The sequence below is a fragment of the Astatotilapia calliptera genome, chromosome 23 (assembly GCF_964374335.1).
Source record: "Astatotilapia calliptera chromosome 23, fAstCal68.1, whole genome shotgun sequence".
Taxonomy (NCBI): Eukaryota; Metazoa; Chordata; class Actinopteri; order Cichliformes; family Cichlidae; genus Astatotilapia; species Astatotilapia calliptera.
In genome coordinates this window covers 21,543,613-21,559,061 of record NC_137443.1, presented here as the reverse complement: position 1 = coordinate 21,559,061, position 15,449 = coordinate 21,543,613, and positions in this window count along the sequence as shown.

Genomic DNA, 15,449 nt, shown 5'->3' with positions numbered 1-15,449 from the left:
TGAAGTGAACCTCTAGACTGAGTTTGTGGTGTTGCTGCCTTTTGAAGCATCTTTACCGACAGTATCAGCCTAATATGATTGCTGTGTGGTTAATTGCAGGCAAGAAATCTCTGCACTAGTTGTGGTGCAATTTTATAATATAACTTTATGGCTGTTACCTAGCATTATTTAGCAGTTTGCACAACTAAGATAGCTAGCATTAGCTGATAACATCTCCTGTCATCCAAATGTGATAACTTTTGGCTTAAACAAATAGTGGTATACAAAACACTACTGTCATAACTTTGAAAAGGTGAGACCAAAATGAAGGGGTGACAGCATGGTGGCTGCAGCCATATTTGATATGCAATCTGTAGAAAAACAGAAATTTAAACAAAAACTGTTAAATCTGCTCAAACTAACAAGCTGCAGCTCTAAATAAAGTTTGTTTGTTTCACTTGCATTAGCACAGTGACCTCTGATTTTGTGCTTATTGAAGGTTTTAAAACTTTTAAATATTGTCTTGCGCTCCAGAGACAATTAAAGCCCCACATGGGGAGATGAGATCCTGCCAACACGAATGTTTCATGACCCTCGAGCCCCCGCGACACCACGATACCCTTACTCAGGAGTCCCCGACCTGAGGCGCAGCCACTTTAGATCTGATCGACAGTGTAACGGTGGAGTGTGTTTTGAAAATTTCTTCTCTGAGTCTTCACATGAAAGGTGCTGTTTTTTGGGGGGGATTTTTTTTTTTGGGAGGATGTTATCCCGTTGTGGTCAGGCAGTAAAAAAAAAACATGTTATCCTAGAGGGGAGTTCATCCTTTCTTGCCGTTTCAAAGCCAAAATAGCAAAAGGCAGAGAACAAAGCAGCTCTGTGTGTTTAGGCCGGCTGCTCACCGAGTGTTTGTGTCTCAATTTTTACCCCCACCTCTTCCTCCTCCTCCTCCTTCATCGCTGGCAAAGACGAGGCTTTGGCAGGGAGCTATTATTTCATAGCCCGTGAAAACGGAGAAACGAAGCGCGTGTAAATTTTAACCACAAATCATAAATACCTGATTTCTCCTCAAACCTGTCAGAAGAGTAATCAGAGCAGGAGCAACGTGATACACCTTGTTCAGAAAGGCTTATTCTTTATTATTTTCACGCTGCGGGGCTTTGCCAAGAAGAGCACACAAAGAGAACACAGGCGGCATAAAACATTCAGCACCTGATGCAACGGTGATTTAAGTTGGTTAATGTTTTTCTCCCCGTGGTGAAAATGAGCTCACTTGGTGCCAAGAACCCTCCAAAGCCTGATTATTCTTTCTTGTATTTAAGACTCCGAGTTTATAAATCAAGCTTTTCTCCTCGGATGGAGGGGGTAGGGGCCTTGTTTTCTTTACAAGCTGCTTCAACAGGCGGGAAATGCAGCATCATTTTCCACTGCAATTAACAGGGAGGCCCTGATGCTGAGGTGCCAGCTCTGTGTATGGCTCTGGCACCTTCCAGCCTTTTTCTGGAAAGACTTAACAGGCCCCGACTGCATGTCTTGGCTCGGAGATTTGAGCTGGAGTCGGCCTCCCCTGACGTAATCCTTTAAGAAACGGCTCTCCTCGCATAAAAGGGAGGCTTGCTGTGACTATCAGCGCGGTTAATATCCCCGACGCGAGGCCAAAGTTAGCGGAGAACATCTGAAAACGACCTCTTCCTCTTCTTCCAGCTCCACATTAAAGCCCATTTATGCAAAGCGTAGCTCGGCCTGTCAGCGTCTAATCATTACAAGGATGATCGATGATGTTTATTTTCTGATGATGGAACGCAACCCCCTGCCTGATGATAATTGTAATAAAAAGGACAGATCAAGCCGGCAGAGTTATTAAATTATCAGACTATAATTTGCATTAATGCCGGCTGCAGGGATGCAGAGAGGTGGTGGTGGTGATGGGGTTGGGATGTTTGACAGAAGCCCAGCTCCAGCTTGTTAGAGAGTCCACCTTCAAAAGCTCCCTCTGCCCTTGGCACCCCCCATACGGATCCTCAGCGTGCCATCATGTCGTGATGACATGCATGTCATATGACAAGGGGACAGCTGAGAGGCACAACAAAAGTGAACGAGGCAAACTTTAGTGGGCATGAGAGCTGATTTGAGCTAAAGCTGGTTTTTAGGACAGATTCACAATTTTCTTTTCTCTCCACTCGTCTGACCTGAGAGTCGCTTCCTTGCACACCTCTGACCTACAGGTAAGTTCGGCCTTTCTGTGAGAAAATATGACCGGCTACAATGAGCAAGCAACCAAAATATGCAGTTTGGGAGTGGCTCAGTTGGCCTCCAGAACTGCCAGGAAGTGCCAAAAGTTGCACTTCACCCTGTTGTAACCTCATCACTTCACAGTTGTTGTGAAGGAGGAAATTTGCATTAGAGACCAAAACAGTTTTTTGTGTCCAGGTCTAGATGTCTTTATTACTGCTTTAAAGCTGCACATTTTAACTTTGGAGTCAAACTCAGGTGGACATGAGAGTAACCTCCGTAAGCTTCTTTCAGCTGCTCCCTTATTTACAACCATCCACAACAGGACATGGATCCAAATATTTGATCTGAAAGATTTTACTGCCATGTGCTCTTCCTGCAGTAGCCCTACCAGGATCTGTGCCTCCTTCCAGTCTCGAACTGGGATATTTCTCAGTGTTAAGCCGAAATTATGATTCAGCAGTGGTTGTTCACTGGCAGTGCGTCTACCTGCAGACAGTGTCTGCTGCTGATAGAGGAGGCATGCAAAACAAGTGGTGCAACTGGTCTGTGGACCATTCTTGTTTATGCTGTTGTTGTTGGATCATCAGCTGTGGAGAAGAGCGTAAGTAAATATAATTACTTTGTAATTTCAAATAAATTTCATGAAATTCAATTTAATTACAGGGGAATAACACTTTTAGTCATGGGCCCTGTTTATAAAGTGTTTATAAAGTTTCTTCAAACCTGACTAAAGTGGGAAACATGTTGATATTAGGCGAATGTTAAATAACCTTTAGGACTTTTGAGACTTTCTAGCGAGCACTGAGCTTTTCAGTCTTTCTGTGTGTTCTCATCAGGATACTCCAGCTGTCAGCACACACCTGCTGGATGACACCTGGATGGGCCCAGCATACGTTTAGTGCTGCGAATCCTCAGAGTGGGTGGACTGGGTGAGGAGGAGGGGGAGAGGGCACAGTGATAGGAGGTTTTAATGAGGACCTCCATCCTCAAACCTCCAGAGAGCCAAGACCTGCAGGGCCCTGCTGTCTGTGAGGTGGCGGTGCTGACCTCCCTCAGCTGCCTCTGCCATCCACCACTTCCTGGAGAGTTTGAGCCATCCATTCACAGAAAAGTTGAGCAACTTTACACAACAAAATGTAAATTTTTAAACCTGACAATTAGTTTGTTACAAGTATTTAATAAGGAACATTTCTTATTTTTGTATATTTTACTTACTTTACTTTGCGTCTCATGTTATGGCAATACATCAGATCGTCGTAGATTTCATTCACAGTGATTAATGGTGTGAAATGAGAGGCTGAAAAATGTCAAAATTTGTCCTCTGGAAAATAAAAAACATTATCTCTCATTATAAAATATAATATTTAGCGTTTACTGGCTTTCTATTCATTATTTATATCAGCAATTCCAAAAAAGCTGAGATACTTCATCTCTCCAGCATATTCTGCGTCTGTCACCCAGCACTTCCCACCCTTTACTGCTCCTTGAAAAATGAACTCCCTGGAATGCATATAAGACATATAAGGACTCAAAAGCGTCACTCACAAGCATTCCCACCTCTTACAAGCAATCACTACACTACACACCAGTACGGTTTTCAAGCCAAACCCAGTTTATACTGGCACAGCATGTTAGTACATTTTCCCATTTGTCTCAAGAACCTGGGATCCTTAAAGTCATCCACTTGAGGCATCAACTCATTCCCAATTCCCAATGCAAAGAAGGCGCTCAACCCTTATCTGGGGCTCTCTGGTTACTTCAAACCTTTGTGTTTAAAGTAAATGTAAATACCTGGAGTGTTATTCATGACTAATTTCCTTTTTAGTTACAGTATATCAGAGACAAATCTCATACCAGCTGATGATTCTGGAAGTTTTGCAAGTTTTCTCTAAAAAGGTGTGATGATCGATAATGATTGACAAGTAAAACCGACTTCCTGTTGCAAAGCGTCCTTGAACAAAACCCTAACCTGTACAGAAACAGGGACGTGCAGAGAGGTTTAAAGGGGCGGGTGCTCAAAGTTAAAAAGGGGCACATTGAACCAGGCTGAATAACAACAACACACATTCATCAAGAATCTAATATGGGAAGGGCAGGGCTGTGTTGATCTGAGACTGTAGACATTAAAAAGTCCACAGGAGAGATGGTAGCAGATTAAACAAGTGTCATGAGATAATAACAAAATGCAAAGATTGGTGACAGCACTTGGAACCATAAGGCAACGAAAAACTGTGACATAAACTTGGCTCTGCCTGTGAATCACTCTTTGCTTCTCTTCTTCCTTCCTTCCCATCATTTCATATATCACTCTCCACTTGCTGTCTATCTGAGAACAAGGCACAACTTGTTATTGCAATAAACTATAATCTAATTATCCACACCTAACAACTCTTGCACTTAATCTATAATAAAATGATGACAGAAAAATGTTATAGCACTGCCTTTAGTAGCCTCATACAGCTCCTACTGTTTCCTCCTCATGTCCTTACCAGCCATGTCTGGACAATGTTATATCATGAGTAATATTTTTTTAAATCCAGCTAAATAAAACACACACATGCACACACAGTGACATTTTAGACCTTCTTCAGAATACTGTATATACTATGGGCATCCTTACATTATTATTTATTACTAGAGCTACAATAATAAAGCAATGAGGAGGGGGTAATAAATATGAAATAATGTATTTATGATGATTCCATTTGTTTCACTATCCACTCTGTGCAGGGGCAAAGCTTATTACATTTTAAACTGTAGAGATACAATAATTTTACTGCTGTAAAATCCAACTTTTGTCTTATTTAAAATATAAATCTAATATAATCTGCTTCTTAATGTATGTTCTTTAAAATACAGCGTGTGTTTTTTAATATATTATAATTATAATAATTATTATGTGGACATTCATATTAGATCGTTTTTTAGTGAAATATAATCCCTCCAGAAAGGCAGGAAAAGCCCGGAAACTTACTTTAAAACTAAATATGTTCCCTAAAACGGTGACAGAGCTACAGACCCATGACAGCCTTACACAGGTAGCCAGCAGCTGTGACCAGCACTACATGTGCAGTTAATAAAAGGACAGGTAATGTTTGTCACGCTGTTGCACACACAGTACGCTCGTTTGTTTCAGTTCGTCGAATTGCCACAAGACAGCTTACCAACGTGTACGTAATAAGCCAATACTCCTGTGTGCTACACACTACAGTGTACGCTGTACACCTTACTGGTTTTGTCGCATCAGTCTGTGTCTCTGAATTAACTTGTGTTTCTCCTACAGCTCCGGACCGCAAAAAATGCGCGTGCTCTTTGTGAGCTCGTTCCCGGCTCGTAACCAGCGCGTTCTGCCGTCGAGGGCGATCATTGGTTAAATGTGATCATGTGACTGATGCAAGCCAGATCCTTTTATTTAGCAAAACTGTGATTACTAGTTAAATATTATTGTTGAGGGGCACAGACAGGACTCCGCACGCACACACACATAAAAAAATAAATAAATAAATAAAAAAAATTTAAAAGTTGCCTCAACATAAGGGCACTTTGGGCACTCATCAGGAAAGGGGCGGGTGCTCAAGCCCCTCTAGCCCCCCCCCTCTGCACGTCCCTGTACAGAAACACCAACTTCCTGCCAGATGTCCTTACAGTGGTGTGTGTTTGTATGTGTGCGTGTGTGTGTGTGTGTGTCATTACATGTAAATGACAGTGGAGACTCTGCCTGCATGAGGTAGCCCAGATAATGACCACCACAATTGTTTGTGTGAAAGCTCTCGGTGTCGGGATGAGCCGTTAATATCACAGAGCGCCTCAGACAGATGGCACGTTGTTGGAAAACAGATGTTATTTTGCATAGAAACATATCATGAATATGCATACTGTATTAGTTCATGACACCGAAGGCCTCGTCGATGATTGGCCCGCTCTTTGTTAGTTAGCAGTAAAGGAAATCTTTTAACTGTAGCATCTTTTGACCTCTGACGTGGGAGATTAAAAAAAACTAACAATGGTCATGGTTTGTTGTAACCTCATCACTGCAGCCATATGCAATACCAACCTGAGTGCCAGACAGTACCGATGATTTTACAGGTGTTCAGTCCGTGTATAAAGAAATCTGGAAGTTTGATAAACATCTTCAAGTGATTCTGCTCTGAACTTTGAATATTTAAAAAGTTCCTACCTGACTTTTATCAGCTCTCATTCCGATGACAGTGTTGAATAATGCCGCTACGATTGTGTTTTAGAGCCAGAAGGAAGGGAGGTGTGGAGTAAAAACACGAAGACTTCTGCTTCTCCTTACCTGATTCTGGTATTTTAAAGCTTACAGTTGCAATATTTAAATGGAGTTAGTGGGGATAGGTTATTTGGAAACCTTAAATTGCCCATAGGTGTGAATGCGGGTATGACTGTGAGTGCAAACGGTTGTTTCAGTGTGTTAGGGAGTACCCTGCCTCTCGCCATAAAACAGCTGGGATCATGACCCTGGGTCAGTTTGCTCAGCCTTTTTTGAGTATTTTTGGACTTCAAATTTTGTTTACTTAAATATTTTATGTGATTTGTGGTTTTCTTAGTGTTTAGGTTGTTTTGTGTATATTTGTCCTCTTAGTGTACAGTTGTTTAAGAGTTTAGTTCTTCCCTAAGTGTTCTGCCCTCTTGTGCCAAGTCTCCTGTGTTAAATGTCCCCATTTAGCTATCTCACTTCCTGCCTTATTTTGAGAGTTCCTTGTGCTTTGCTTTTAGTTTTGCTTCCCTATTCTTGTCTTCTGTGATTTAGTTCAGCTTTGTGCCATTCTCCTCAACTGTCTCCACTTTCCCTTATTGCCCTTCTAAACAGGTGCTGTCACCTGTGGTCCTTTGTTAGAGTGTCTAGTGGTCTATTGTTTCTAATTGTCAATGTGGATTTTCTCTTGGCTGCAGAGAATTTACTTTTCACAGTTTTCACTGTTCCCCCTTTTTGGCCTTATGTTTGACCTTTTTTTTTTACTATTGCAAACTATCTACTAAGTTCAGCTCTGCCTGCCTCAGACTTTGCAGTTTGGACACTCCACACAACACTCAAAAGAAGTCATTCACAGTAATATCAGGGTGTCCATCGACCCAGAGTTGTTTTATTGGACCATAAAGGCAGTTTGTAATGACAGTACAATGTTTTTATTTTTGACAAATTAATTTGAGAGTACTTTGGCCTCTTTTTGTAATAACCAGGGTTTCTTTTTAATCTCTTTGCTTGCTTTAAGCTCTGTTTCCAGATTTAATTCAAGTTAAAGATATCAAATAGGTGATTTTTGTGATATCACCAAAAATCATGTTGGGCCACTGAGACTTTTCAAGTCTAGAACTGTTGGAAGCAAAATCCCATTTCTTACATTTGACCTTTTATCTTGGAAAGAAGTCCAAGGAATAAAACAAGCTCCGGAATGCTGCATAAATTACCAACTATAATTTTCCTGTTGGGTTTCAATGCTTGCAGTTTAGAAAAAAAGCTCAAGGGGCTTTTACTTTAGAAACACCTCAGCAACATTCCCAGACAGCGCTGCGCTCCAGCAGGTCAGCGTGTGACTTCATTCAGGAAAACCCAGAAAAGTGTCTGAAACCTCACAGAGCTGGTTTGGTTCTGCAGATTCTTTCACTTTCTCTATAAAAATTTTAAGACAGGGCTCGTTAAAGGACCATACCGGTGTTTTTGTCCTTTCAGACTTTATCGTGGCACTGACCTCAGTTTCTGAGGATTATTCACGCGGCCTTAGTTAATATTAAGCAGGCGATGACACGGGGGGCCCCTGTGCTCGCTCTCGGCAGGGAGTTGGCCCTATTGAAATGAGGAGCCGCGCCTTAATAATACATTTGTCCCACAGGGGCCACCCATGCTAAGACATTTCAGGAACTGCAAGGTGCTTCAAATCTCAACACGTTCAGGTCTGAGGCTGGAAGGTCATCTCTTGAATCTTAATCGCCTAGGGTTGGTTTACTGGCTTCACAGTCATAAGAATGGTGAAGCTTTGTGGGGATACCAGAGAGAGCCTCTGCTGCTCTGGATACATCTGTGCTTATCCTGTCTTTTCATAAACCCAGTCAACCTGGCAGAACTTACATTGCTCATTCCCCATCCAAAAGTCCGATTGGATTTTTTTTTCATATTTACTTAGAATTTGACTTACAACAGCTACTTGATTTGATCCAGTTTCCAGCATCTAATAAAATTTAATGTATTTAAAATCAAGATTTAAAAACAAAGTGATCTTTATTTAATAGTCTTTAATTTAGGACAAATAAAAATGAAACATTGTAAGGCAAATGTATTATTCCATTGTTCTGTTAATTGCTAATGGTGATGCCTAAGTAAATAGCTTGATGCAATTATAAAGTAATTTTTTGTTATCATAGTTGTTAGCATCATCAATCTTCCCAGTCATTGGCCCAGAGATGGATATTTTGACAACAACCAGTGTTGGGGAGTAACGGAATACATGTACCGCCATTACATATTTAAAATACAAACTATGAGTAACTGCATTCCGTTACAGTTACCGTTTAAAAAGGTGGTATTTAGAATACAGTTACTTTGTTGAAATAAATGGATTACACGGTGGTATTTTCCTGTTTCATATTGTTGCAGGTCAGGACTGTTTGGGTTTTGTTTTGCCATGGGGCCTGTTCTTCGTACCTCGCTAAGTAAGTTAGCTGGATTAGATTGTTGACGATTTCGCGTGATCCTGGATCGTTCGGTTCCCCGAAGCTCATCCGGGACTTGCTGTCATAGCAACAGAGCCGTAAGCGTAAACCTGCTCGGGAGCAGGCTTACTTTATGTAAACAGGATTAGATCGCGGCCACGCAGGTATGTCCGCTTCATTTATACGAAAGCAACAGCGATATTCCACCACTGTTTCACCATAAATAAATAACATCAATGTAACTAAAGATAAATCAGCACCTGATCCTTTTATTGATGTCACACAGATACATACAGGTCATTTCCTAAAAAAGGGAAATGTACTATTAACATTCTATTACATGTATGTGATTATTACAGATGTAATTCAGATTTCAGAGTAGTAATTGTAAATTACTTCGTGTAATCAAGATGAGAGACCACGGCTATAAAAGCCAAGGTGGATTTGGGAAGCCTGTCGCAGCCATGTCCTGTCCGTTTACGCGAGCCACCCATTGAGGAAGGTGCAAGATTGATAAGGAGAGTCCTCAGAATTCAGCGTATATTGCGGGATAGACAGGATCCTTTAGCTCAGCGCGACAGTGTGCTCATTGAGAGATATCGATTTTCCCGTGAGGGTATTATTCACTTAACCAACTTGTTGACGAGGGGGTGCAGGACCACCACCTGTCTTTTTTTGCTCTGCCCTTTTCTTGGTTGCTGTTATGAACAAACAAACAGATTATTTCAGGGTCTCTTTCCAAGAGACTAAAAGCAATATAAGTGATAAATATTACCATTCTGTAGAATATTCTTATATTTCACTTTTACTTGTTCCCATGTTCTAGTGGGTCCTGTTGTGGCTCTAATGTGAAAGAGGATATAATATAACAATATAATATAATGTAATATAATATTGGATAATATAGTGTAATATAATAAATCTACCCTACCGCCTACTGGTGTTGGCCAGAGGGGCCGATGGCGCGATATGGCAGCCTCGCTTCTATCAGTCTGCCCCAGGGCAGCTGTGGCTACAACCGTAGCTGCCTCCACCAGTGTGTGAATGTGAGAGTGACTGAATAGTGGCATTGTAAAGCGCTTTGGGTGCCTTGAAAAGCGCTATATAAATCCAATATATTATTATTATTATTATTAAATTACTTACGAGTTTAATTTGTCAGCAACTTTCTGCCAGCCCTCTCTCCTTGCTTTTGCAGCCTTTGCAGTGTTCCCTTGCGTTCTGATTTAACTCTGAAACTCCTGAAATCCCTCACTCAGGAGTTCTTGCTCTGCTGCCGAAAAATACCGAGCCGAGCGCACTCCTTCGACATTTTCGCCGACCAATCAGAGGGTTGCCGATCACTGTTTCTGCTATCGATGCGTATCCCCTTTTACGGCACCCAGTGATCGCACATTACTTCATCCAGCTGTACTAATCGCCAACAGCAGGTGTGTTCGGGGAACCGGATTAGCGCGCTCACGGTTAGCGCGATGGTTTGGTCTTGGATGTTTCATTTGATCTTGGATGTAGTAAGCGACGTACGAAGCACAGGCCCATGGTTACAGGATGACGCTCTAACCTTCCCAACACTGACAACAACAAATATGGTCCAAGTAGCAACAAAACAAAAGGTAGATATCATTTTCACCAGAAAATGAACCCCTTACATTTTAATGCAGATCTTTAAGTTGCAGGCTTATCATCCGGGAGTCTGTGATCTTGATTTATTACAAGATCTGCAACACAAATTCATAAATGTTAACACATTAAGACCCTCATGCATTAAAGCTGAGAGACAGCTTTGACATAATGAAATCTCTCAACACGTTATTTGTTCAATTAAGCACTGAACAACTGAGAGTTGAGAGGTAAATAACTCAGTAGTTTGCAGGTTTGTTGGTTTTGTGGGTAAAGAAAGCGAGAAGAATTATGGACAACACAAAGGTCCAAACTGGAGGCAAACTACCATCTTCTTGCTAGTTACTTGCTTACTTGGGCCACAGTCACTTCTCAAGCCTCCTTAAACTTGTAGATCTCCAGAATGTGAACATTATCTGTAACTGGCATCAGCACGTTATGGTGAAGTGCAACCTGTATGTAATGGGCAAACACAGGAGACATCTGATAAAATGTCATTATGTCCTGCCCTCTGATGGAAACTTGTTATTAACACTGCATGTTGAAATGCTGATGACGGTTGTGGTATTAGAGACAATTTTAGGATTAGTTATTGGTCTTATTAACTACTAAAGTCTTATTAATTAGTAATTAGTTACTTATTAATTAGGGTTTTATTAATGAAACAAATCTCCATCACTGAAGAACTCCTTGTGCATAAATGTGACAAGAAATTGGCTTTGAGAAAACTGTAATATTTGAGGTTCTGGGAAAACAGAAAAAGCTCCACAGTTTCTTAGAGGGCACTCAGGAGAGTTCAGAATATAAAGGGCCCTATGGAGGTGTAGCTTAAACGTGGCAGTTTTCATTGAAGAAGTCACCATGAACAGAAGATGGATTGTTGTAAACTCTTAACTGATTGATTAGCATATGTTAGACAAAATAGTGTTGTCTGTTTGTAAAAACAAACAAAACAACAACAACTTAGTATTATATTTGCAAACAGTAAATTAAAATTTGGGTTTTTTCTATTTTGAAGCAAGTGTAAAGGATTAGCCGTATCTAATTATTGTCCTTTATGTGAACTGCAAGCAGTTTCTGTAGAAAAAGTCTCTCTGTAGGTCATTTCTAGGCTTGTTCTTTTTTTTGGGCGTTTACTTTACTGAGTGTCTGCTTGTGGCTGACTCCTTACTGACGTCTGATCATCTGTGGGCAGATACAAATGGAGACAGACATCCTCCTCAGCTGCCAGTTTGACCACAAGCTTCTGAAATTGATTCGTAAATTAATATTGTCTTCCAGCCTCAGCAGGCAGAGACTGAAATCTGGATGGAATTTACATATTAGTCTAATAGAAATGAATGAGGCATCGGTGAGTGCAGAGCACTATCCATCATCTGCTCTGACACCAGGCGCAGGAGGAGAGAGTCGGCCTTGTTAGACTGTCACATGAGTAATAATAACGAAATAATGCAGAGCTGTGGAGATGTGATGTGGTGTCATCGCAAGGAAAAAGACAAGAAGAGGGGCGGTGGAGGTCAGAGCAGAAGAACAGTCTCCTTCACATCAGAGCGAGTCTGCTGGAATGAGTGTCACCACTGTGATGGAGCTGGTAGTCATTTACAATATCATCACTTTGACTCAGTGTCTGACCGCACAGAATGCGGGGACTCTCACATTCTTATGATGGTGGGTGGTGTCACTGGTGGTGCATGCTAAAAGAATTTCCTGTGCAGGATTTTCAGGATTTGAGGAAACTAAGAAAAGTTAGTTTAAATGAATGAATCGGCCAACAAGCCAATGAAAAATAAACCTAGAAAAACCAACTGACATACCAAAGACAAAACAATAAAAAAAAAAATCAACAAACAATAAATCAAACCATGAAATCAATTTAATCAACTAAGAAAACAACCAATCAGTAAGCTAACAAACCCACCAACCAAACAACAAATTAACCTGAAAACCAAAAATAAACCAAACAAACTGCCCAACTATTGTAATAGACGCGTAAACTGATCAACTTACAGATAAACCAACCTACAAATTTCATCAAATGAAGATTGTGAAAAATTTCTTTCTTACTTGAAAAAGTCAGTAACATGAGGAACAAAATCTCTCCTTCTGTGTCTCTCTTGTCTACTCCAACTCAAGCTAGGCCTGTAATTTTAGAAAGATTTTTACCTGTGTCCTTACCTGAGCTGGTCAAGTTAGTTAATTCAATGAAAGCATCCTCCTGCTCTCTTGATATTTTACCTGGATCTTTGTTTAAAAAATGTCTTTCAGTCTGTTGGTCCCTGTGTGCCCACAATTATCAATACCTCACTGGTTTCTGGTCAGGTCCCTGTTTATTGTAAGAATGCTGTTATTCACCCACTGTTAAAAAAAACCTAAGCTTGATGCTTCTCTTCTTAGTAGCTACAGACCGACCGATTTCAAAATTACCGTTCATTTCGAAGATTTTAGAAAAGGTTGTGGCTAAGCAGCTTATAGCTGTTCTAGATAAATACACCTCCTGGGTGAGGTGTTCCAGGCATGTCCCACAGGGAGGAGGCCCCGGGGCAGACCCAGGACACGCTGGAGAGATTATATCTCTCGGCTGGCCTGGGAACGCCTTGGTATTCCCCCGGATAAGCTGGAGGAGGTGGCTGGGGAGAGGGAGGTCTGGGCCTCTTTGCTTAGGCTGCGGATGAAGATGGATGGATGGATGGATGGATAGATGAATACAGCATTCTGGATAAATTCCAATCTGGCTTTCGTAGAGCTCACTCTACTGAAACTACACTTCTTAGAGTCTCCAACGACATTTTGATGAGATGTGATGCAGAAGAATGCTCCGTTCTGTTGATGTTGGACCTGACCTCCGCCTTTGATACTGTGGACCATCATAATCTGCTAGATAGGCTGAGACACTGGGTGGGTATATCAGGGGCTGCTTTGGACTGGTTTGAATGCTATTTGCATGAACGATTCTTTTCTGTGGCTACCTCTAAGTAGAGTTCCTCTTCTACTTTTCTTGCCTATGGTGTGCCACAAGGTTCAGTTTTGGGGCCTTTATTGTTCTTACTGTATTTACTTCCTCTTCAACACTTATTGAGCACTTTTAAGGACATTTCGTATCACTGCTATGCAGATGATATTCAGTAATATACAGGGAGTGCAGAATTATTAGGCAAATGAGTATTTTGTCCACATCATCCTCTTCATGCATGTTGTCTTACTCCAAGCTGTATAGGCTCGAAAGCCTACTACCAATTAAGCATATTAGGTGATGTGCATCTCTGTAATGAGAAGGGGTGTGGTCTAATGACATCAACACCCTATATCAGGTGTGCATAATTATTAGGCAACTTCCTTCTCTTTGGCAAAATGGGTCAAAAGGACTTGACAGGCTGAGAAAAGTCAAAAATAGTGAGATATCTTGCAGAGGGATGCAGCAGTCTCAAAATTGCAAAGCTTCTGAAGCGTGATCATCGACCAATCAAGCGTTTCATTCAAAATAGTCAACAGGGTCGCAAGAAGCGTGTGGAAAAACCAAGGCGCAAAATAACTGCCCATGAACTGAGAAAAGTCAAGCGTGCAGCTGCCAAGATGCCACTTGCCACCAGTTTGGCCATATTTCAGAGCTGCAACATCACTGGAGTGCCCAAAAGCACAAGGTGTGCAATACTCAGAGACATGGCCAAGGTAAGAAAGGCTGAAAGACGACCACCACTGAACAAGACACACAAGCTGAAACGTCAAGACTGGGCCAAGAAATATCTCAAGACTGGTTTTTCTAAGGTTTTATGGACTGATGAAATGAGAGTGAGTCTTGATGGGCCAGATGGATGGGCCCGTGGCTGGATTGGTAAAGGGCAGAGAGCTCCAGTCCGACTCAGATGCCAGCAAGGTGGAGGTGGAGTACTGGTTTGGGCTGGTATCATCAAAGATGAGCTTGTGGGGCCTTTTCGGGTTGAGGATGGAGTCAAGCTCAACTCCCAGTCCTACTGCCAGTTTCTGGAAGACACCTTCTTCAAGCAGTGGTACAGGAAGAAGTCTGCATCCTTCAAGAAAAACATGATTTTCATGCAGGACAATGCTCCATCACACGCGTCCAAGTACTCCACAGCGTGGCTGGCAAGAAAGGGTATAAAAGAAGAAAAACTAATGACATGGCCTCCTTGTTCACCTGATCTGAACCCCATTGAGAACCTGTGGTCCATCATCAAACGTGAGATTTACAAGGAGGGAAAACGGTACACCTCTCTGAACAGTGTCTGGGAGGCTGTGGTTGCTGCTGCACGCAATGTTGATGGTGAACAGATCAAAACACTGACAGAATCCATGGATGGCAGGCTTTTGAGTGTCCTTGCAAAGAAAGGTGGCTATATTGGTCGCTGATTTGTTTTTGTTTTGTTTTTGAATGTCAGAAATGTATATTTGTGAATGTGGAGATGTTATATTGGTGTCACTGGTAAAAATAAATAATTGAAATGGGTATATATTTGTTTTTTGTTAAGTTGCCTAATAATTATGCACAGTAATAGTCACCTGCACACACAGATATCCCCCTAAAATAGCTAAAACTAAAAACAAACTAAAAACTACTTCCAAAAACATTCAGCTTTGATATTAATGAGTTTTTTGGGTTCATTGAGAACATGGTTGTTGTTCAATAATAAAATTATTCCTCAAAAATACAACTTGCCTAATAATTCTGCACTCCCTGTATCTCCTTTAAGCCCCATGATTTTTCCAAGCTACAGATTTTGCATAAGTGCATAGACTCCATTAGATGTTGGATGGTTGGAAACTTTCTTCAACTAAATGAAGACTGAAGTTCTTGTTTGTGCTCCTAAAAATTTTGTACCTAGTGTTATGGAAAACTTGGGTCCACTTGCTACATTTGCAAAACCGTCTATCAGGAGCCTTGGTGTTAGTATTGATTCAGCTCTGACTTCGGATGCCCATGTAAAATCTTTGGT